The 24,489-nt window shown below is 39.0% G+C and overlaps 1 long non-coding RNA gene and 1 other non-coding gene across 2 annotated transcripts; both read left to right on the top strand.

The window, feature by feature from the left end:
• The first annotated feature begins 4,532 nt into the window (after positions 1–4,532).
• LOC142165683 (small nucleolar RNA R71) lies at positions 4,533–4,638 on the top strand. The gene has a single exon (XR_012696332.1). It is a non-coding gene; the product is annotated as a small nucleolar RNA R71 (small nucleolar RNA).
• Positions 4,639–8,591: 3,953 nt separating this feature from the next.
• Positions 8,592–11,979, top strand: LOC107823826 (uncharacterized). The gene is made up of 2 exons (XR_001656722.2): positions 8,592–9,238; positions 11,726–11,979. It is a non-coding gene; the product is annotated as an uncharacterized LOC107823826 (long non-coding RNA).
• Positions 11,980–24,489: the final 12,510 nt, after the last annotated feature.

Raw genomic sequence — 24,489 nt, forward strand, 5'->3', positions numbered from 1 at the left:
TCTCCTAGGCGAATACTTGACGGGATCTAAAGCCTAAGGCAAAGATGTTATGTTGGGGATTGCGATATAGTCAATGCTCGGAATTACTCACTCTATACCTCTTGGTAGCTTGAGTGACTTTGACCTAATTGACTTTCTCAAGACCATTTGGGTGTCAAAATTGTGCAAGCAATATAGGCTCAAGCTAGGTATTACTATCTCTAGGTTTAACCTTTTAATTAAGGCTATCAATCTCTTGATTACACCCCAATCCCTTGTTGAACTGATTTTCCTATACTCAAGCTCTCTTTCTCAAGAAGAACCCAAATCAAATAGGCACAAATTCGTATTTGCAAAACTAATTCAACATGGAAAATAAAAATCAGTCTAAATATCAACTACCCATAAACATCTAAGACTTAAAACAAAAGACCCATCAAATACCCACACTAGGGTTGAGCCACAACCCTAGATAGTGGGTCTAGCTATTCATAATAATGGAAGAAAATAGAGATATAAAAGAAGAATAACCCATATAATTTGATTACAAACTAAGATAATGAGGATTCAGTGTTAAACTAGTTACAAATTACTCAAAATGGAACAAAACCGCCGTTCACGTGCTCTAGAGTCTTGCAGATTACAAAAGATACCTAAAAATGTAAAAAGAAAGTATTTATACTAAGCCAAATTTTCTGGACAAAAATACCCCTGACGGAGGTACTGCGGTCTGCATAAAATGCACCGCGGACTACGATGAGGCTTTTTGGCTTGACTTTCCATTTTCTGAATCTGGCCACCGCGAGCCGCATAAAATGCACCGCAGCTGTGGTGGCTTCACTGCGGTCCGCATAAAATGGACCACGGACCGCAAAGGGTTTGATCTTCAAAACTTCCAACTCTCTGAATCCCCCTCTTCGCGGATCGCATAAAATGGATTGTGGCCGCGAAGAGGCTTTTGCGACCGCGAGAAATCCTCCGCGGACCGCACTGCTTTAAGCTCCAAACGTGCACCTCTCTGAACTTTATCCACCACAGACCACACTAAATGGTCTGCAGCTGCGGTGGGTCTGTTGCAGCTATAATTGATTTTATTCAACTGCAGTGCCTTGACTTGTTCTTGGTACTTATGCATGTTTCACTCCTTTTTGAGCTGGTTTTGACTACTTGTCACCTTTTTGACCAAACCCTACAAATAAGTACAACATGTAAGACTTTGGGACTATTTGTATGCATTTTTAATCAAAACTCAAGTAAAAGAAGTGTAATATGAACTAGAATCCCTAGTTATCAGCTCCACTCAGCGTTTTACTTGCGTGGTATATTAGATGCATGGTTTTATCTTTTTGCTGCCCAAGAAATGCTCCCACAACATAGTCACTCTCATCACACATCAACTCAAATGATTGCTCTCAGTCGGGGGCAACTATGATAGGTGTTGTTATTAGAATCTTCTTTAATTCCTCAAAAGCTACCCTGCAGCCATCAGAAAACACAAAAGGATGATCTTTTTCAAGCAATTTACATAAGGGATTAGCAATTTTGGAAAAATCTTTTATAAATCTCCTATAAAAATTAGCGTGCCCAAGGAACCTTCTGATTGCTTTGAAATAAAAGGGTGGTGGAAGCTTTTCTATCACATAAACCTTTGCACAATCCACCTCAATACCTTTACTTGACACTAAGTGCCCCAATACTATACCTTTATGTACCATGAAAGGGTACTTTTCCCAATTGAGTACCAGATTAGTCTCGATACACCTTTCCAAAACCCTTCTCAAGTTCACAAGGCAATCATCGAATAAGTTCCCCACCACTGATAAGTCATCTATGAAAACCTCCATTATCGCTTCTACCATATTTGTAAAGATGGCCATCATGCACCTTTGGAATGTGGAGGGTGCATTGCATAGGCCAAACAGCATTCGTCGAAAAGCATAGATTCCATAAGGGCAAGTGAACAATGCTTTCTCTCTATCCTCCAGGGCAATAGAAATCTGACTATACCCCGAGTACCCATCCAAAAAGCAAAAGTGAGACCTCTCTGCCAATCTATCTAGCATCCGATCAATGAATGGCAGTGGGAAATGGTCCTTCCTGGTAGCCAAGTTCAACTTCCTGTAATCCATACAGATTCGCCAACCTGTGACTGTTCGTGTAGAGATCAATTCGTTCTTCTCATTTTTTACTACCGTCATATATCCCTTTTTTGGTACACACTGAACTGGGCTAACCGAGTTGCTGTCAAAGATGGGGAATATGATTCCCGCATCTAACCACTTGACCACTTCTTTCTTCTTGGGGTTCAGCTTTCTTTGATGTTCTCTGGAAGGTTTGTGCCCATCTTCCAGTAAAATCTTATGTATAAAGAAGGCCGGGATGATCCCCTTAATGTCTGCAATGGTCCACCCAATTGCAGTCATGCACTCAATCAGTACCTGCAAAAACTATTCTGCGTGCACATCTAATAAACTGGATGAGATAATAATAGGTAGAGTTGAGTTAGGTCCTAAGAATGCATATCTGAGATAAGATGGCAGTGGTTTTAATTCCAACTTTAGTGGCTCTTCTATTGATGGCTTAGCTTGAGGAGTTTTTCTTTCCTCTAAGTGCCAGGGCTCAAATTCGAGTTCCCTTCTCTAAAACCCTTGCTCTTCAAGAAAAAGTACCCACTCTGCTAAATCTTCACCATTCGCTTCATCTAAGTTCATGAGACAGGCTGCTAAAGGGTCTTTAATGTTCAATGCCTCATCTTCCTCCTCCAAAACTACATCCACCACATCTATTAGAATAATTAGCAAATTCACTTGGTCTCCACATAGATTTATGCACGTTGAATGTTATCTCTTCATCGTTTAATCTCATCTTGAGCTCTCCAATTTCACAATAAATTAAAGCTCTCCCAGTAGCCAAGAATGGTCTTCCCAAAATTATGGGAATTTCCTCGTCAACCCGACAATCGAGGATGACAAAATCTGCCGGGAACACAAACTTCCCAACCTGTACCAATACATCATCTAGAATCCCAGAGGGCCTCTTCACTGTTCGATCAGCCAGCTGTAGTAACATAGACGTGGATTTAGCTCTTCCAATGCCTAGCCTTTTGTAGATAGCCAGGGGCATAAGGTTTATGCTTGCTCCTAGATCACACAGTGCCTTAGCAAATGCAAAGTTGCCTATGGTGCAAGGGATTATGAAACTCCCTAGGTCAAACAGCTTTTCAGCTATGGGTCTTGTCACAACAGTACTGCAAGTCTGAGTCAGAGTAACCGTGGCCAAGTATTGAAAGTCAAACTTGTGGGACATCTAGTCCTTCATCATCTTCGCATAAACAGGCATCTCCTTTAAGGCATCAATTAATAGAATGCTTACCTGAATTTGCTTCAACATCTCCAAGAATTTCTTGTACTGCTCATCTTTCTGATACTTGGCCAATCTCTATGGGAATGGAGTTGGAGGTCACTTCTTCCCTATGATTTGATTTTTCTCTTTTTCAAACACTTCTTCTAGTGTCGGTTCTGGTGTAACCTCAGTCTCTTTCACAACCTCTTCTTTTTTATTAGTGTTCTCTTGCGCATGTTGTACCGTCACCTCAGTTAACCCTGCTGAATCACCTATCTCAATGGGTATTGGAACTAGTGTCTCAGTCGGTCTGCCGTCATGAGCAATTTCTTGCTCCTGATCTAAGTCTATACCATTTCGGAAACTTATTTCCATTAGCTGCTTTGGGCCCTGCTTTTTTGGATAGATTTGGGTATCTGCAGGTAACGTCCCATGAGGACGATTATTTAGGGCCATGGAAATCTGTTCTAATTGGATCCCAATATTCTTTATCGCTAACTCATGTGAGTCTACTCTTTCAGTTAATTTTCTAGTGGACCCAATCACTTGTTGCATCATTACCTCAAGTTTAGCAAACACATCTTCATGTCTCACAGTCTGTTGTCGTGGAGGTTGTTGATAAGCCTGCTGCTGATTTTGCTGGTTGTAACCTTGTTGCCTTTGGTAAGGCACCATTTGGCCCTGTGGTCGCATAGCCCCATGGTTATTTTTGTTGTTCTACTGCTGCTGAGCTGGTCTATATTGTTGATTTTGTTAACCCCAATTTTGACCACATGGTCTCGATCCCCCGTAGTTGGCCACATAATTCATCTTCTCCTGATATTATTGGTTATCACTTTCAGCATTCCACGAGCAGACATGTGGTTGATTAATGCATGATATACATAACCCCCATTAGTTACAACAACTATGTGTACCTGCTACTTCTGGCCTGATTCATCAACCTTTTTGGTGAGGATGCTCATTTGTGTCAATAGAGTGGCCATATTTTCAGCTATGGAGTTGGTCTGGTCTAACGCCACTAAGTGAACCACATGAGTGATTGGAGCGTTTCTTGTCGTCCATCCTGAGTTTTATATCATCTTGTCAAGTAGGATCTTGCTCTCTCTAAATGTTTTGCTAAAAATGATCCACCTATTGAAGCATCAACATTGGCTTTCAAACTATCTGCCAAACCCATATAAAATCTCTGCCCTAACATCTGCTCCGGAATACCATGATGTGGACACGTAACGAGAAGACCCTTGAATCTCTCCTACGTTTCTTGTAACATCTCTGTTGGTTTCTGTTTGAAGCTCAATATCTCATCAATTCGCTGAGCAGTCTTGTTGGGTAGGTGAAATTTGTTCACAAATTGCTTGACTAATTCCTCCCAAGTAGTGATGGATTTTGTGGGGAGTGAATTAAGCCAAGTCTGAGCTGCTCCTGTCACTGAGAATGGAAACAACAACAGACGTATTGCTTCCGGTGTCACGTTATGTTGCCTCTATGTGGCATAGATTGACAGGAAATTCTTTAGATGCTACTGAGGATCTTCAACGTATAACCTAGAGAACAATCATTTGTTCTGCAACAAATGTAGCATGTTATTTATGATCTTGAATGAATCTCCTTGTATCCGAAGGACTATAATGGCAGTTGCTAAGTTGTCACTGGTGGGTTGTGCCCAATCATATAGTGCTTCTTCTGGCACAAGGGGTACACACCCTGATCATTTAGGTCATTCACGTTGTGTGTATTGTTTGGATTATCGTCTTCCATGTCTGGTTCAATTTGTTCAGTTGAGTTCTATTGTTGTTTGCCTTTCCTGTTTGCTCGATTCAATGCCTTGAAAACTTTCTCAGGATCTGATAATGTTTCAAACAATTCACCAGTTCTTGAGGAGTTTCTAGCATGCACCTGTAACAACCTTGACAACAAACGTTAGAATTTCAATGATCAGTTTAAATTGAAGAAAATTGACTACACTAAGAATTTTTACACTTCTTTTCACTGCAATTAATAACACCGTTAATTCCCCAGCAATGGCGCCAAAATTTGATAATGCCCAACCATGCCTTATAAAAAGGACAAAGCGGTCACCGCAAATATATTTTAGTTAACAAGTCCGGAGTCGAATCCCATAGGGAATTAACCTATCAATCACAGCTATTAGAAATTCAAGTATTCAATCTTCAGAGATATTTGAGTAACAAATTGGATGTTTAATAACTAAATATTACGTAATAAAAATGCAGTAACTAAGAACTAGCTATAAACGGTTTGAATGCAAGAATGGGAATGTTCTAAGGTTCTAACTTCCCCTATTGTCGGAATCCTTTCCGCTATGTTTGCTATAAATTTGCCTAAGTCTTCTCTATCGATCATGAGCACTCTAACTGTCGTAACTCTCTCCCGAGTAATTACAAGAATATACTAGACATATTCTCCCGAATTACGCTAGCTAACTTTAAGTACAACTTACTTAGATCGCACCCAAGGTTTCGTTATCTCTAATCCCACCTTTAAACCTTTCGTATTGATCCCTCATATACGTTAGGAGTGATGATGTTCAACAACTACCTAAATATGCACTCTCTCCTGAGTAATGCACACTAAATATGAACCGCTAATTGAGGGCCTTTCAATCAATAGCAATAAACATATAGTTGAACAAATAGAGATAATACTATGGCAAATCTATATTAACATAACGAGAAAATCATCCTTCAACAGGTTCCATCAAAACCCTAGATTATGAGTTTTGCTACTCATACTCATAGTACGAATATCCAAAGTAATTTGCATAATTAAATTACAGAGTAAGGATAAAGAGATTTAGAAATCAATGAATCCAACTCCCAAGTAGTGTTCCACGAGCTATTCTTGCCTTCAGTTGCAAAAGTCCTTAAAAGTGGCATTTTTGGGTCTATTTATATGTTTGGGACAAGCCCTAAACGTGTAGGTTAACTTCTAGTCAAACCGTAAAACACTTAAAATCTTCAAAACTTAGATTGGGCCTGGCCTTAGGCCTGGCGTTACCTAGATAACGCCAGTCTAGGCCTGGCTTTAAACTGGCCTCGCCTGGATAATGCCAGCCTAGGCCTGACTTTAAGCTGGCCTCACCAGGATAAAGCCTGATTAGGCCTGGCTTTGAGCTGGACTCACCTGGATAAAGCTTGGTTAGGCTTGGCTTTAAGCTGGCCTCACTTGGATAAAGCCTGGTCGAGCTGGCTTTTGCTCGGCTTCTCCTTTTTACCGTTCTCGAGCGCAGTTTCGATGTTTAAGCATTCCTTTAGATCTACTTTTATTTCTGATGCACCTACACATAAAATAACCTCCATTACGCTCAAACAAAGTATATTTTAACATTAAAGCATGTAAAACGCAAATCATATAATGTGCAAAAACCATGAATTATAGCCACACATCAATATACTAATATAATATTGTTTACCTCGAAAATACGAGTAACAATTAAATTTGATTTGTGGTTTTAAAGATATGTGATCTAGTTCAATACTAATTAATAATCAAGAAATCTGAAGTATAGATGAAAGAAATAAGTAAGATCAAACCAATAGATGAGTTAGTCTCAACCTCGAGCCTAACTAACCTCGAGATTAGTCAAGAACAATAAAGCAAAATCAATAAAGCTAAAGGACAATTCTGATGAACAATGAGCGAGAAAAGTAGGAAAGTGTATTCTTTGCCAATGATTAGATGATGGTTACAAATGATTGGGGCCCCTTTATATAATAGAGGAACCCTAAATAAGGTACATTTCTATTTACAGTAAGGAATCTTATTGTGACGGCTGTCTAACCGTCTAGTACGGATTAGTACTAACTCGTACAAATCTATTTCGGAATTTATGCCATGATCTTAGGGACGTGGCAGGAATCTTGCTCATACTGTTACAAACTCGTAACAGCATTATCTCGAGGCCAGTCACGTTTAACCTTGATGTTCATCGGACACTTTGATCTTCGAAGCCTCCTATCGAGCTCGCTCCTGGTCTATTTTGATCTCGCTCTTGAAGTGACCCTCGAGCTCACGAAATCGGGTAGCCCCAATTTCTACTGTATACAGATAGTCCCCGCGTTTTTTAGAGTATAACGACAAGAAACAAATTGAGTCATTGAATTTTACCCCGATTTGCCACAACATCATCATCGTAACGCAAGCGACTGATGCTTTCTGATCTTTTTCCTTTGCCTAATTACATCATAATTAGGTACTTTGTAGGTACTTTCAGCATAAAATAGCCTCGGAAAATATTGAAATTGCACAAGAGCCTGCTCCACATAATGTGGAAGAGGAGTATTTTGATTAGACCAGATTCACAACTGGTGAATGTGAAAGAAACTATGACAAACTCATGTCAAAGAGCATCGTCAAAGAAAGGGGCATCCATTTGGACAAACTAGAGGCTAAGATGCCGGATCTTTTTCGAAGATTGACTGACAGTGGATGGATTTGCTTTGCTCCTGAACCATTTAAAGCGAACTACATAGTAGTTCGTAAGTTCTATGCCAATGCCTTGAAGACAGATTTCCAAGGGGAAATATTTACCTTTATTAGGGGCAAGCGGGTCAACTTTGGTCCCGAGGTAATAAATTCACATTATATTCTTACTCAATGATGACAATGAGGTATACAGAGCCAGAGCAAGGGAGATAGAAAGCCAATGGTTGGTGGAGAAGCTTCATGAAGGGGTAAAACCGCTTGGAAAAGATTACATAAAGGGGTTGATTCTTCTGAATTCACAGCTGAAGCCAAGACTTGGCTGTCCATTATTTGTGCCAGAATCGTGCCGACTAGATGTAGACATGCAATATTTGACCCTCCCCGAGATTTTACACATTTTAGCTTTTAAATATTTAGTTTAGGTCTAATATCGCTATTTTAATTAGTTTTGACTCTTTTACTTTATTTTACTACAATGATGAAAAGTACAAAAATATTTTCTTTTATTTAGATAATTGTTATTTTATCTAGTTACTTTTAGTTAATCTACCTTTCATAAAATTAAAAAAAGAATACAAAAATAGTATTGATATTTATTTTTCCAAAAAAGGATAAGAAGAAATATTTAGGACTAATTTTGTCTTGTTTTTTTATGTGAGAAGACTATTATTTTGAGCTTGACTTAGCCCAAAAGAGGCCCAAATCCAGCCAAGCCCAAATCCCTAACCCTTACATCCTAGCCTTTTCTTTATTTTAATCCAATGGTCCATATTCCCCTATACCCCCATATAAACTCTATCGTCCACAAAAATGACCTAACCGTAGAACCCCTAATCTATAAGAACGGACAACAACTTCAATATATACACACACGAACGTAGAAAGGGAAGGGAACGCTCATCATTCTCTGGCTCTAAGAAGCAGCCGCACCCCTTGTCTCTTTGCAAAAATGCCGAAATCCGGCGAGTCATCAGCCACAGGCGATGCTGCTCTAACACCCAGCGTCCCATCTCCTCTCCAAGCCACCTCTGCCATCTCTTAACCCAAACTCGCTGCAATTCCTCCACACCAGCGTTACACCACCATCATAACACCATTCGTCTTCAAAAACATTCACAATATTTGATCAAGCAGTCACTCTTCTTAATCACCAACCAATTTGTCATACCTTCATCACCACTAAAAACTCCAATAAAAATAGAGTTTCGTCGCATGGAGTTTGATTGAAGTTTCTGTCAGATTTTTGAAGTTGTATTTGGATTTGTTTTCGATTAGTGTTGGTCATTTGAGAGTTTGAAGGTGAGTTTGTTGTTGAAGCTCTCCAGTTCGCTGTTTAAGATCCGATCCATGTTTTCGCTTTCCAACAAGATTTTAACCGGAGTTCGTTGTTGCATTTTAATACCTTCGAAGTTGATGTACCAGAATTGGAGTTGTTCTTATTAATAGTGAAGACAACATTCTGCTTGAGGTCCAATTCTTTAGTTCTCTGCTCAATTTATCTTATTTTAAACTTATGTGTTGTTTGTGGTGAAATGTTTGTTTGATCCATGTTAATCATATGTTGCTTGGTTAATTCTGCTCATATCAATTGGTTTTGATTTACATGAACTACTTGCTACTGAATGAAATCTAGCTAAAGGAAATTTAGTCAAATTAGGACTTAGGTGCAGATTAAGACAAATGGTCACGGTGAATAAATGGCATTGGTAAATTTGAGCTTAACATGATTTCACTACATTGTGTCTGTGCTTTAGTTACTTTGACTGCTAGGAGTATGCTTAGGCCGGCCACATTTGGGTAGGTAAACCTTTAAGGCGTTCGTGTTTTAGTTTCTTTTGAGGTGAGAGGTCACCTCCTTTAGTTAAATTTATCCAGGGAATGCCCCGTAGATTTTGTATATATTTTTATCCGGGATATGCCCCGTAGTATCATATATTTTGGAGGTCATGACAAACTTTGTGAAAAAGTGTAGTATATATTAGTATTTAGGATTTTACTTTAATTTTCTTATTTTATTTTCTTTTGTTTAGGTGGAGACGACCGGGAGCCTCTTGTGTGTTTATTTTCCTTTGTCTCTGTTTTTTTACCTCAATTTGAATATTTTAAAAGCTAACATGATGAAGTACGCAATCGTGACTTTCACGGGACTCGGAGAATACCTAACACCTTCTCCCTGAGTCAAATGAACCCTCTTATCTAGAATCTCTAGTGCAAACTAGTTTAAGAGTCAAATGTATTTCAAGAAAAATTATTATTTTAAAAATGGTGACCAGGTACACCGAAACCAATGTCAGGTGGTGACTATGAAAATCCTTTGAAATGAATTTTTTTTGTCACTTTTCATAATTGAAAACCCTTTCAAGCTTTACAAAATCTTTTTATTAATTACAAGAGGGTTAAGTGAGGTGAAAAAAAGGGGTGTGACAGCTCTGGCGACGCTGCTGGGGAGTTGTAGGTTCCAACTGGCACTTGATCTTGTTGGCTTTTAGGATATTCAGTTGAGGTATTTATTTTATTTATTTGCTTTGTTTGTTTGGTTTGTTTATTTGGTTTGTTTGTTTTATTTCCCAATTTTGTTAGTTGTTTGTTTATCGCTTTTCCTTATGTGTTACTGCTTTATAAATTGTCATCATTTGCATAACTATGAGTCTTCTTTCTGCAACAAGACTTCCAGAGTATGTTTGAGCGTACACAGCCTTTTTGTGAGTCACCTGTGTCTTTGGGGGGGGGTGGCGTGGGAGTGTGGAGTTGGCGGACAGCTAGAGCAGCCGATATTGATCACGTGTCACCCCGAATTGCCTTGTCTAGTGAACCCCAAACTTAGGCCAGCCTTTAGGTCATGCTTATTTGCGTCATGTCATTTATACTTAGCAGGGCTCGGTCCCAAGCACAGTGTCCCTTTATAGGAGGCTTTTCCAAATTATGTCAAAACGGGCCCATGGCCTAAAAAGACATTTAATCATCCCTATGTGTTACATGTTTCATTCTTTAAAGGTAAAGAGGTCATTTGGAGGACCAATGATGGTTGAGAGTAAATGAGAAAGGAAAGAGGGTAAAGTATAAAGATGAAGCAAGTAGAGCCCAGTTATATTTTTCTTTCACAACTTTTTCAAGAAAAGACAAAAAAAATGAAAATGAAAAATCCAAAAAGATTTTGCACTTTCCCATAATTTTCCTAAAAAACAAAAAAAAAAAGAAAAAAAGAAAATCCAAATTTTTTTTACATCTCTCATCATTTTTCAAAAAAGAGAAAAAAATGTTTTCTCTAGATCAGTGTTTTTTTTTTTTTGAAAAATTCTCTCTCGTATCCAATCTTCCCGAACTACGCATACCTGATTCTCGTCTTTCAGGGGGTATATGTAGGCAACCCACATAGGGTTCATTCTTCCTAGTGAGTCTTAGGTTCTAGGCTTCGGGGATCATAGCAAATCTTGCATGTCTAGGCACTTTTGGCCACATCGGTCGTTTTACAAAATAGGGCTATTTTCGCAAAGTGACTTGTTTAATTGTGTCTAGAGAGTCGTGAATCCATAATTAGGTGTCTCTTTACTTTAAAGGTCCGTCCTTGTCGAATTTGCATGTCTAGCCGCTTTTGGCCATATCGGTTGTTCTTGCAAAATGGGATCATTTTCGCAACAGTGGTTCAAACCCATGTCTTAGAGCCTTAAGTCCACAACAAGGTGTCCTCTCTATTTAAGGTCCATTATGTTGAATCTGCATGCTTAGCCATTTTTTGGCGACATAGGCCATTTCTACAAAATGGGTCATTTCTGCAAAGTAATTTTTCATGTCAGGTCAGCTCTGTTGAGTTTGTACTTCTAGCCACATTTTGTCCACGTAGCTCACTTTGCAAAAATAGCCTTAATCATGCCTTGCATGTGTCCAATAGAAGGTGTCGTGGCGTCGCATAGTGTCTTGAGTCACTAATCTATTTGGTATTATTTTTCTCATCCAGGCATGGATCCATATATCAGAGCTCGAGCATGACAGATACCCCAGGACCATCGCATTTGGGAGTTTGTTTTTAGAGATTTTTTATATTTTGAGTCTGTTTTCATGTTTTCTTTTACTTTCTTGTCTTGTCTAGTAGTGTTGAGTATTTTAGGCGGTTTAAGATTTTGTCAAGTCTTTTGTTATCGTACTTCATGTATTTGAAAACATAAAAAAATTATAAATGAAAAATTCAAAAAGATTTTTGTTTTTAGTTTATTTTTTTCCATTACTTTTCCAGAACTACGCTTGATGTGATTCATGAGGGACATGATACGTAGGCAACCTACATAGGATTCGATCGAATCATTTAATTTTAAAAAAAGAAGAAGATGTGGGATGTGAGAAATGAGAGGAAAGAAAAGAGTGATAATCAGAAAGAAAACTAGAGGAAAGAAAATGAAAAATCAAGGGGTGCTAGAAAGGAAAATATTGAAGGAAACGGGGCAAGAAGAGTGGGATGATGCCATATGATCTTCGTACCCTCGAAGTCATTTTAGAACCGATAATTGTGACTAGGTGCATTGCACATAATGTAAGATTATGTTATGTTAAATACCCTAACGCTAATGTGATGACTTCATTTTGTTCCTATTTATTATCTTCATTATAGCAGAATGGTGATTGGTTTGTGGTTCTTAAAATGGCAACTCTTTCCTACAACATAAAGTCGAAAGGCAATGGCAGACGACAATGGAGTTGAGTTGGTTGATACTAGTACCCGAAAGCAATTGTTTGAACGGGACACTGGGTTGGTTGAAGAGTTAAGGATGTTAAGACGACACATGGCGAACATATATCAAGGTTGTATGACTGGGAAGGCACCACCCCCACCACCACCTAGCTTCCTAGATGCTACCCTCACTCGAACTCCGGTCATACTGTCAGATGATCCACCATATTCTCCAAATTTTCCAGCTTATCATAGCTTTCCTAACCTCCTTAGTAACTCCATTGTTCATCCTCCAACTACATTTCAGAAAAATAACCCTCTTGCCATATCCATTATCCTCACTATCACAACTTCTCAACAACCTTTCCTTCACAGATCCAACAATGAACAGCAGTTCAAACCTCATGATACCCAATACTACCCCCAAGATTTGGCCCACCAGGTCCCGGTCTCATATAATCATAGCCCTTGGAATGAGCCTCATGTTAAAAATGAAAAGTTCACAAGGAGAGAAGAGCGAGATGAGATATCCAAAAAGCTGAATGATATAGAACAATCCTTAAAGAACATGAAAGGGATAAGAAATCAGATTAACATATCTTACAATGATTTGTGTATGTTTCCCAATATTCATCTACCTGCGGGGCTTAAAATTCCAAAGTTTAACTTGTATGACGGGGGTGGAGATCCAGTAACCCATCTGAGGGGTTATTCCGGTGAAATGAGAAGTGCTTGAGGGAAAGATGATTTGTTGATGGCGTATTTCAATGAGAGCTTGAGTGGGTAAGCCTTGGAATGGTATACCCGTTAAGATGTTAGCAAGTGGCATGCATGGGATGACATGGCTCAAGATTTTGTTCGACACTTTCAGTACAATATAGACATTATCCCAGACCGCTCCTCCCTATCTATGATGGAAAATAAACCAGAGGAAAGTTTTAGAGAGTTTGGGTTCAGATGGAGGGAACAAGCTTCCCGAGTCAGTCCCCCGATTGGCGAAGAAGAAAAGGTTGAGCTTTTCCTACAAGCCCAGGGACCCACCTACTTCAGTCACTTGATCTCAGCCTTGGGTTAAACCTTTCAATGATGTGGTAAAAATTAGGGAGATGGTTGAAGAAGCAATCAAGTCATGCAAAATCATGAGTTATTCTGTGTTGAAAGATACTATAGAGGATATTCAGAACATCTCAGTAAATTTGAGGGGAAGAAAAAGAAATAGAAAAGATGTTGTTGAGCCCCGCCGATGACAAGGTCCAGTGAGTGTTCTTCCTCAACGCTTTCAGCCTTAGTATCGACCCCATGAATATCCCTGTGCTCCAAATAATCCTCCCCAATGCTACTTTTATCCACAAAATCCCCAAAGTCATACCTCACGTTCCCAACACTCCATCCACAATGCACCGCCATATGCTCCACACCCACAAGACCCACAATTGCCTGTACCGCCTCCACAAATGTCTTACCCACTTCCTCAAGCATATCAACCACCTACCTGCAAAAGGTTCCTACCGAGGCCAGAGTACAAAATGAAAAGGCAACAACAAAAGGAAAAGACTTTACCTCCTATTGGAGAATCATATGCCAGTTGTCCCGAAGGTTGAGACAATTGGACATGTTGAAGCCGATTCAGATAAAAATATCAAACCCTCTTCCAAAGAATTTTGATTATTCTCAAAGGTACGCATATTGCTCTAATGCCCCGGGGCACAGTATAGAAAAATGTTGGAATCTGAAAAGAGCAGTCCAGAAGCTTATTGATGCAGGTAACATTACCGTGCAAAATCCAGATGCAGCGGATACTAGCCAAAGTCCATTGCCTGTTCATAATGATATGCATATGGTGGGCATGATGTTTTGAAAAGGAATATGACAACTCTTCTGAGTTCCTTGGAAGGCCACTTGCTACTAAGTTTTCAGCGCTATCAGTCTCGGTTCCAGAAGCTGATCTTAAGAACGAGTTGGCAAAAGGGACCCAAAAGCAATTTGCTAAGGTCAATGTGATGGAGACTTGCGAAGGTCCTAGTAATGTTGATGGGGAAATCAGTGGCTAAGATGTCGAGCTTGGCGATTGGAAAGATTCTCCTTTCTTGGCTAGCTGGGAGGAGTCTTGGTGGTTTATTTTGTTGTTATTTCTGTTGTCCGGGTTATTTTAGGGTTGTAATCCGGATATTGTCTTGTGACTCAAGCCCTTCTATCCTTTTATTTTGCCTAGTTCATTTAGTTGTAGTAACTCATTTAGTGTTATCTAGATTTGTTCTCGGGTTGTCACCCAAGTTTTTTTTCGCTTGTTTCACTGTTCAAACCCTTTCACCTTATGTGTAATGCAATTTCCTATTTTCTGTTATTTCTAGTCCGTATTTGTTTAGTTCTCTTTTTCTTTTATAGTTTTTTTCATGTTGATTCTATTGACATGACTTGCATGCGAAATTCTCAGCCTGGTCTTGAAAGGTAGTCTAATCATGAAACAATAAAACACGTTTTGAATATGACAGGGACATTTGAGGAAAATAAGTAAAGATTTGGATATTTTGAGATCATTTAAAGCCCGAATTGTGTGAAACTGGGGCAGATAGTTTGCGAAGTTAATAGGGCGAAAAAGAATTTGTTACAAGAGAGCGTGTCCCGGACAATTTGAAGTGAGCAACTTTGTGATCAAGTGCATCTCAAGTCACAAGATAAAGCAAGGGAGTTTGCTCCAACCTGGCGGAGAACATTCATTGTGGAAAAGAATTACTCAACAACAGTTCTGTACTTGGCAAGACACTACAGAAAAGTGGAAGGCATATCTGTGATATTGATGGCGATGCTGCAAAGGAAATGGTATGCATGATCTTCATCTTCCGTTCCCAAGTTGCATGTGTCGTACTTGGCGTTTTCAGAGATTGGGAGGCCCTCTTTCAGCTACCCAAATATTTTATACCCTTCGGTACCTCTTTGAGCCTGTGCTGATTTCTTTGGCCCCCTTTTTTTGGAATCAAGTTAGAGTGATAAAAAAAAGTACATGTTCCCATAGGTTTGTTTTAGAAAGTTCATTCCAAAAGAAAAGTTCAAAAAGAAAAAAAGGAAAAAAGGAAAGAAAAAAGAAGAGAAAAGAAAAATAAAAGAAAAGGAAAAATAGCAACAAAAAAAGAAAGCGTTTTTTTGAACTACGTTCGACCTGATTCTTGCCATCACATGATATGCAGGCAGCCTTACGGTTCGGTCGCACTAAATAAAATATTTTATAATCCCACGAAGTCAAGACTGGGTTAGTTTTCTCATAAATTATTCTTAACAAAAGAAAAAAAAAGAATCAAATTCTCTTATTTTAGAAACTGGGGCAAATTTTTTAAAATGGATTCCAAAAGTTGGAAATAAATTAACCCTATTGTCTTAGTTATTTTGGGCCTTTATGATATTCTTTCTTTCTAACCCTATCCAAAAGCTATATTATAGTCCAGAAAAGACCTCCTAGATAATCTTTGAGAGTGCCGAGTTATCCATGCTAGGAGCATATGATATTTTTACCATGGTTAATGCTTTGTCATCTGCAGAATCAGAGGAAATAAAAAGAAAAGAGCAAAATGAGAGTCTTATCGGTGAAAACATTCACATGCACCATAAGGCGATGGTGAGTTGGGAGTAAGAATAAAATGAGGGAGACTTGATGGTGAAAACCCTTCGGGCACTACAAGTCAAATAAGCGTGAATCAGACAGGATAATTGGAACATTGAAGCCCAGTTTCATGGCTTAGAGGTATAACAAGAGTCGAACATCAGACTTACCGACAGATTAGGCCACCTAATCCAAAATGCGTGTCATGATCATTAGAGTTGGTATCCACATCAGATAAGTTTCTACTTTGTAATTCTCTTGTTCGATATCATCTCTCTATTGTTCCATCACTATGTTTCTCTTGCTTTAATTAAGTCCTCTTTTTGAGTCTATTTGGTTAGAATAAGTGAGAAATGACTTTAAAATTTGCTATCAGCTTTCCAATTGCCCAAAGCGTAGTCTGGATGGTACATCAAAGTGGCTTAAGTCAGGAAAGAGAAGTATGCGCACTGGGTTGGTGACAATTGTTGTACTTTGGGATTCATGTGAAATGCAAAGGTTCAGTAAATGTCTATTCATGAGTACAATGCAACAAATAGAGGGATTTGGGGCTTGAATGGATTAGGGGTGTTTTCTATGATAAGGTTTGAGGAGAAATCGGTTAGCTAATAACAAGCAAGGTACCCAAGTTGAAATCAAAGTTATCATGGAAAGTGTAGGAGCAATCGCCCTCAAAATCAAGGCTACAAACCAACCACCATGTTTAAACTCACAAGTTTTCTTTTTTTTTGAAAACAGTGACGAAGACAATGTCCAAATCAAATATTGAATATTTCAAGTGTTGTGCCCAAATTTTGTCAGCACAAAGGCTATTTGAGAAGGTTTTTACTTGCTAGGCATTTCCCTAGTTGAGAAGGTTTTCACCTCCTACACATTCCCCTAGTTGAGAAGACCATTACCTCCTAGGCATTTTTCCCAGTCGAGAAGAACCATACTCCTAGGCATTGTCCCTAGTCGGAAGAGTCTTTGTTTTTTTTTTAAAAATTTAGGGGTCCCCTCTAGAAAATAGGGTCAATATTAGTTTCCTTGCGTCGTTAATCTTTAGTTTTCCTTAAGTTCAGGGGTCCCGCCTGGAGAATAGGGTCAGTTTTTAGATTCCCTAAGTTGTTAGTCTTTAGTTTTCTTAAAGTTCAGTGGTCCTGCCTGTAGAATAGAGTTAGTTTTAGTTTTCTTAAGTCGTTAATCTTTAGTTTTCCTTAAGTTAGGGGTCCCGCCTGGAAAATAGGGTCAGTTTTTAGTTCCTTAAGTTGTTAGTCTTAGTTTTTCTTTAGTTCAGGAGTCCCGCTTGGAATATAGGGTCAGTTTTAGTTTCTTAAATTGTTAATCTCAAAGTTCAGGGGTCCCACTGTCGTGTCCCCTTTTCCCTCTGTGGAAATCGGGTTTATGACATTTTGGTATGGGACAATTCTTTCATTTTGGGAAAGGGGTTTGCATTTTTGAAGAGTCACCACCTAACGATTTAAGGTACGTTAGGAAACCTATGAGGGTTCATTTATAACTACGTTTGATAACCAGAGACAAGGTAAGGGCTTGAAATTATCCTAAGGGGAAGGTGTTAGGCAGCCCTCAGGATCCACTAGTGTGGTTTTCGTCCAAACAGTTTTTTGTGAATTTGTACAATTAGCAAATAGACAAGTAGGGCTCACATAATAGGGGATTTAAGTTTTGATACATAGGTGTTTGAGAAACAATTATTGAAAAGCAAGGCTTTTTGAAAAGAATTACAATCTAAGCATAAAAGTGGGAGGGGGTCCTAGGTTTGTTTATAATATGGATCACATCAATGCAATACCCGGTATGACACTCCTCAAACAGGGGCTACACGTGGCATTAAGGCACCGGTCATCATATCCATATCTACCCTTTCCCGCCCCGTGAAGGTAATTAAAGCGAGGGTTGGTCTCGACCCCCTATTGCATGTTGTTACCCGTCCCTTCCTATCACCCAGAGGAATTTAGGACTTCTATCCTATGAGGGAGGTTCTAGGCAGACCCTTAGGTTTAAAGGCAAAATTCTAGGTGACAAATAAGAACACATAGGTGTCGCGCCCCTTTTTTCACCTATTATGCAATCGGGAGATCGGGTTTGTGACATTTGTTATAGGACAACTCATTCCTTTTGGGAACTAGGTTTTGCATTTTTGAAGAGTCGCCACCTAATGATTTAAGGTGCATTAGGACATCTATAAGATCTACTCCTAAGATTTTTTGATAACCGGAGATCGGGTAAAGACTTGAAATTATCCTAAGGGGAAGATGTTAGGCACCCCTCAGGATCCACTAGTTTGGTTCTCGGCCAGATAGTTTATTGGTAATTTGTACAATTTAGCAAATAGACAAATATAGGCTCAAATAGTAGAGGATTTAAGTTTAAACACATAAGAGTTTGAAAACAATTAAAGGCGAATTTTGAGAAGAAAAGGTTATAATTACTTTTTGAAAAAGAAGTTTGCAAATAAAAGGGAAAGGGGGTCCTAGGTTTATATTTAATATGGATCACATCAATGCGATACCTGGTATGACACTCCTCAAAAGAGGGGATACACGTGGTATTAGCGCACCGGTCATCATATCCATATCTACCCTTCCCACACCGTCAAGATATTAAAGCGCAGATTGGTCACGATGTCTATTGCATGCTACATGTCACACCTCCTTTTTACCTACACCCCATAAAGGGCATAAATTCAAGGGAGTTTTTCCAATTAAAGGACAATCGAAACGGGATCATTTATTAAAAATCAGAGTTGCCACTTGGGAGGTTTATGGTGTCCCAAGTCACCGGTTAAAATCCCGAATCGAGGAAAAGTTTGACTCTGTTTAACAGTCCGCGAACCAGAAATCCGGGTAAGGAATTCTGTTAACCCGGGAGAAGGTATTAGGCATTCCCGAGTTCCGTGGTTCTAGCACGGTCACTTTGATCATACTTGGCTTATTAAAATTTTTTAATTACTGACTTTAGATCCTATGTGCATTTACCCTTTACCGCTTTTAAAACACTTGATTACTCATAGTTAAAGAATTGAGTTACGCGTACGTATACTCTTTTCCTTTGGTGCGTCAAAAAGCATGTCACGTGAACGTGTCCATAATTAATAACGTTTTTTTTATTTATTTAAGAAAATTTAGCCGAAGTTGCGCGTGTCTAAAGCAAACTACGAACATTTGTCATTTTGTAGGATTAAATAGTAGACGATGCACCTCAGACTATATGAGCTAATCTAATTAATAACCTACAAAATCCATTTTTATTATTAAGAAGGTTTGCTCGAAGTTGCGCGAACGCATACTCTGAATTAGTTTTTAGAATTGTAATCATGTCACGCGAACATGTACACAATCACAATTGTATTTTAAACGGCCCTAAAGGTTTCTCTACGAATATTCAACAATTATTCCTAAAATCGAGTCGGTATTGCTAAGGCCACGAGTTACGGGCTAACTACACTGTAAAAAGCAAACGGGCTAACTCAAGGCACATGGATATGCAGCCCAGAAGTATTAATGTGGAGAAGGGGCCTGGCTGCTCATTTGCTAGGCCCATATTCTTTTTCTTGAAATTACTCCCTTAAATTTGGTCACATGACCAGTTCGAAGATCCAGGCGAGCTGGACATAATCCCCAAGAATCAGCACAAACCATTGTCCAAAACCTAATTTCTTAAAGCCTAAAGCTATTTCTCTAGTAATTCATTTGAAACGCCCTCGCAAAGATTCATACCACAGGGCATGTATTAAAATTAACGATTAAATCATGAAGACTAAAAGTTAAGCTACGATAGAAATCCAGCAACCTTTTGCGGAATAAAACAAATCTCGATATAAGAGCGGACAAAGACAACAAAACTACAACTTCTAAAAAGAAACCTTACAATGAACATATTAAAACAAATGCATAGTCCCTGAAAATGCAGGTAGGTCCTGGGCAAATTCTTCTCAGTAACCAAATCTATATCATGAGGAGCATGGAATAAACCCCACTTTCACATTTTGGAAAGGTTAAACGAGCGCAAGAAGTCGGATCCAATGAAACTAACCAGCAAATCAAACCAATAAGAGCCACAATCAGAATATGCACCCAGAAGAATGAGTAGATGCACTGCTTGCACAGTGCGAAACAGGGAAGATTTTCAGCTAAACAACTAAAGGTGAACATGATAAAGGGAAGGTCAAACTACTCTACACATTCTAACAGTTTCCCAAAGACATGAGTGACATTCATGCACAAGACATAAGCATGGCTGAGCTTAGCTCTGACTTACAGCACTGTAATAGTCCAATAGTCTAACATTATTTATAACACATTGGTGCAAATCCCAAGTCTGAAAAGGAAATAGACTACAAACTATATGACTAACTACTCATAATGATTAACGAGAGAAATGTGCAGAAATCACAAGAAGACCAATAGCCTCTGCTCGAAAGAACAAAACAGCCATTTCAGCTTGATTTCATAGGCTTCTGATCTAGATTTACTCAAGGTTCAAATGTCCTTACATACTTGAAAATGTGAAGAAAGCAACAGCGAGATAATCAGAAAACCCAGCAGTAGTAACAAGCAGCAAAATGGACCTCAAATCCAGTGGAACGGTGTACCAAAACAGCTCAAAATCCAAGAAAATGCAATTCAATAGACCAGACTGCAGTGTCAAACACACTTTCACACAAGCAAACACCCAACACCTAGCCTTAATGACTAAGTCTCAAGCCATCTTAGCCCTCGATTGTTCAGAGATCATTTCAGAAGTGAGAGCCTCAAGAATTACAGAAAAAAACTTTCAATGGAACAGTGATTTTTTTTAGTTGTTCTGATTTCTCCTGTATTTCAGCCTTTTCGGTCTCTCTAAGGTGTAAAAATTGTCTTGAATAAGAAGAAGGCTTTCTTTTTAAGGCTGAGGGTCTGCTGTGTGCCTTCCAAGGCAAGACAGTCATATTCTTTCCAAAATACCCTCATAGGGCATCTTTCAAAACTGATTTTTGGACAGCTGTCCATTTCCTTCATATATTTTCAATTTACAGCCTGTTTTCCCTAACCATTTTGGGAAGCTGTCCATTTAGAAAGCTTCCCATCAGTTATTAAAGATTCCTTAGGTTGAAACAATCTCCAAAATTACCCCCTAAAGTTCCCCATTATTCACCTACTCCCCTTAAATTCTGAATGCTCACAATCACAATAACAGTAAACAAACGGGCTGACACTTTCAAACAAATTGAAATTCAAAACAACTATTGAATTTATGAGAAGCTAGCTTGAATACCCTTCACACATAAACATGAATTCAGAAAATGTTCTTGAAACAAGAATTAATGCGAACGATGAACTATACTTGACTCAGTTCCAAAATTAATTCACAAACGTGAAATGAAACCCAGCGGAAAGAAGAAAATCTCGTGAATTGAAACCAAATTAAACTTAAACCTTACGAAGCTGATTTTCATTGACAACTACGCAAACAAGCTAACTAACAAACTTACAACCAGAACATAATGCAATTAAGCAAGAGACAAAAATTCTGAAGGACGAAAACTGGAAAAACAAACAACCAAGCAAACAAACAAGAAACCAATTGACGCAAAGGAAATTCTCCCAAACCTGCTTCAGCAAGAACTGCATGAACTCGAACAACCTTGTAGGAGATAGTGAACCTTTGACGGTCATTAATCGGTTGTCCTTAGCAAAAGACAAACGATTAATGACGGTATTGGGTTCACTTGACCTTGCTAAGCCAGAAAGGAACCCATGGAGAGACTTGGCTATCCGGACCTCTGCTCTACCACTGACGGACCATTTTGAGATGAAACCATGCATTTAAGGCAGGAAGGAGATGAGGGGTTGCATGGTGTGATTTTGGGTGGATCTGGGAATTTTAGGGTTTCAAGCGCTAACCTCAGATCTGAGATTCGAGGCGATGGAGGGGGATTTGAGAGGAACTATTTGGAGATTTGGGATGGGGAGGTGGAAGGGAGTTGATGGTGTTAATTCAGTGGCGATTGGACGCCGGCGCCGCCACTGGACGGTGGGGAATTCTGGGGCGGCTACTAGGGTTTGGGGGCAGGGTTCTGAATTTGGGGTGTTGGGACGATGAACTGAGGGGTGTGTGTGTTCGGACGTATATATACTCCCCAGGCTTTAGTTCCGAGCCGTTCGATCAAATGAGGATCAATGGCTCAGATTGGCACTGGTTGAAACAGCGTCGTTTCGCTTGAAAGGGGGATCCAGACCAGGTATAGGCGGGTTTGGGCTAGAATTGGGCGGATAAGAGGGGGGGGGGGCAATTGGGCTGAAGGGGGTTTAATTAAATGGCCCAAATCCGAATTTCCCTTTGTTTTTTTGAATCTTTTCTCTTTTTTTTTTTCAATTTTCAAATTTCTTTTCTTTTCAAAAATTAGAAATAAATCCTAAATTAATTAATAAAACTAATATTATCCTATCAAATTAACTAATTAACCTCTAAAAGTAATTATCATACTAATTAAATACCAAATTAAAGAAAGCTAACAAAATTCGAGAAATTAAAATTAAAATGCAAAAATGATCTATTTTTCTATGATTTTTCCATTTTTATAAACACTAAATTACTAATTATTTCAAACATGCAAAAAATTAAATCCTAAATGCAAATGCAGCATATTTTGTATTTTCCATTAATTAACAAACGAAATGCACAGACAAAAAATGCAAATAATTAACAACAAATGCCACAAAATCAACAAGATTGCAAATAATGAAACGAAATTACTTTGTTTTGAATTTATGGGAGTATTTCATGTAGGGCAAAAATCACGTGCTCACAGCTGCCCCTCTTTGTTCGGAAACACGAAGAGTTTTCGTGCAAAGATAAAGTGAGCGGATATGAGCGATTTTTGCCCGTTTGAATACTCCGTGGGAAGCATTTTTGAAAGATTTGACCGCACCCTGCCTCTGAGGTTGTCTACATATCCTTGGCTAAAAGGAAATCAGGTCAGTGTAGTTCGGAAAGTTTTGGTAGCTAGGACTACCATGAAGCTGTGATTTCACTGTTGTTGCTGCTGCTGCTACTGCTTACTGAACGTCCTTATTACACCATGTCAAAATAAAATAAAAAGCTATACTAGACTATGATCTATGGATTACAAAAGTCCTATCTATATCTTCAAACTTGATCTTGTCCTTCTTGTTGCCTTGTTGTTCTCCATTCTTTCGGAGACATCCGTTTGTTGCCACCTTGAATTGTAAACTGAGATGTTTTCCCCTTCTTCAGGTGGGTGCCTGACTGCTGAACTTGATATGTATCCCCTGTTCTCCAGGCGGTCTCCTGACTGCTAACTTGAAAGTATTCCCTACTTTCTAGGCGGGCTCATGACTTCAACTTGAAATGTATTCCCTGCTCTTCAGGCGGGCTCTTGATTGCTGAACTTGAAATGTATTCCCTGCTCTCCAGGCGGGCTCCTGAATTCAAAATAAACAAAGCAAAGAATTTTGAAAACTAAAACTTTAAATTGCACTCCCTTGTTCTCCAAGCGGGCTCCTGACTACTACGCTTGAAATTATTCCCTGCTCTCCAGGCGGGCTCCCAACTTCAACTTGAAATGTATTCCCTGCTCTCCAGGTAGGCTCCTGACTTCAACTTGACAAAAACAAAGAAATTTTTCTGCCCCAGTTTGGTGGCTGGGGACGGATGTGACTGTAAAACTAAATCATATTACCAAGTATTACTAAGAATTGAAAGCTAAATCCCATTATTCAGGGGGTCCTGACAACTCTTAACTAAACGACAATTTAGAATCGAATCTAAGTTATATCTTCTACAGGTATGACTTCTGCTAAATCTTTCTATCTAAGAGGATATTTAAACTACTCCCCATTATCCAGGAGGGTCTTGAAAATCAAAAGTCCAATTTTATCTTAAGAGTGACAACTTTTATGGCTGAATTATACTACCCTACAACAGACTTTTCGCTAAATGTTATTATCTAATTGAACTTTTAAACTAAGTCCCATTATTTATGAGGGTCCTGAAAACTCCTAATTGAATCCTATCTCGAACATGCACACTTCAAACAACTTATATTCCTTTGGGATACAGTTATGCTAGATTATGCTATTTCTGAACTTTAAACTAGGTCCCATTTTCCAGGAGGGTCCTCAAAGTTTACAGTCAAACCTATTTTGGTGCTTGCTCTTTTCCCCTACGGAGAGTTTCTCCGAATCAAACGAATTTTTTGCCCTTGTTTCAATCAAAGAAAATTTTGTCAGTTTAAAGTGGTGGTTAGCTGATGGCATTCTTGCTGAAGGTCTTTCTGCTGCAATGTTTTGTTCTGACCGGCTTCTCCGAACTGGCCCTGAACCGCTTTGACTTTCTGACTGACTCTCACACCCCATGACCTTTGACGAACCGAGTGTTCTATACCCATGTTGTTGTTTTACCTCTGACCTTTTATCTGAACCTTTGCATCTCCCATGACATTACCAATCCATTCCAC

Source organism: Nicotiana tabacum, chromosome 10 (assembly GCF_000715075.1).
Source record: "Nicotiana tabacum cultivar K326 chromosome 10, ASM71507v2, whole genome shotgun sequence".
Classification (NCBI taxonomy): Eukaryota; Viridiplantae; Streptophyta; class Magnoliopsida; order Solanales; family Solanaceae; genus Nicotiana; species Nicotiana tabacum.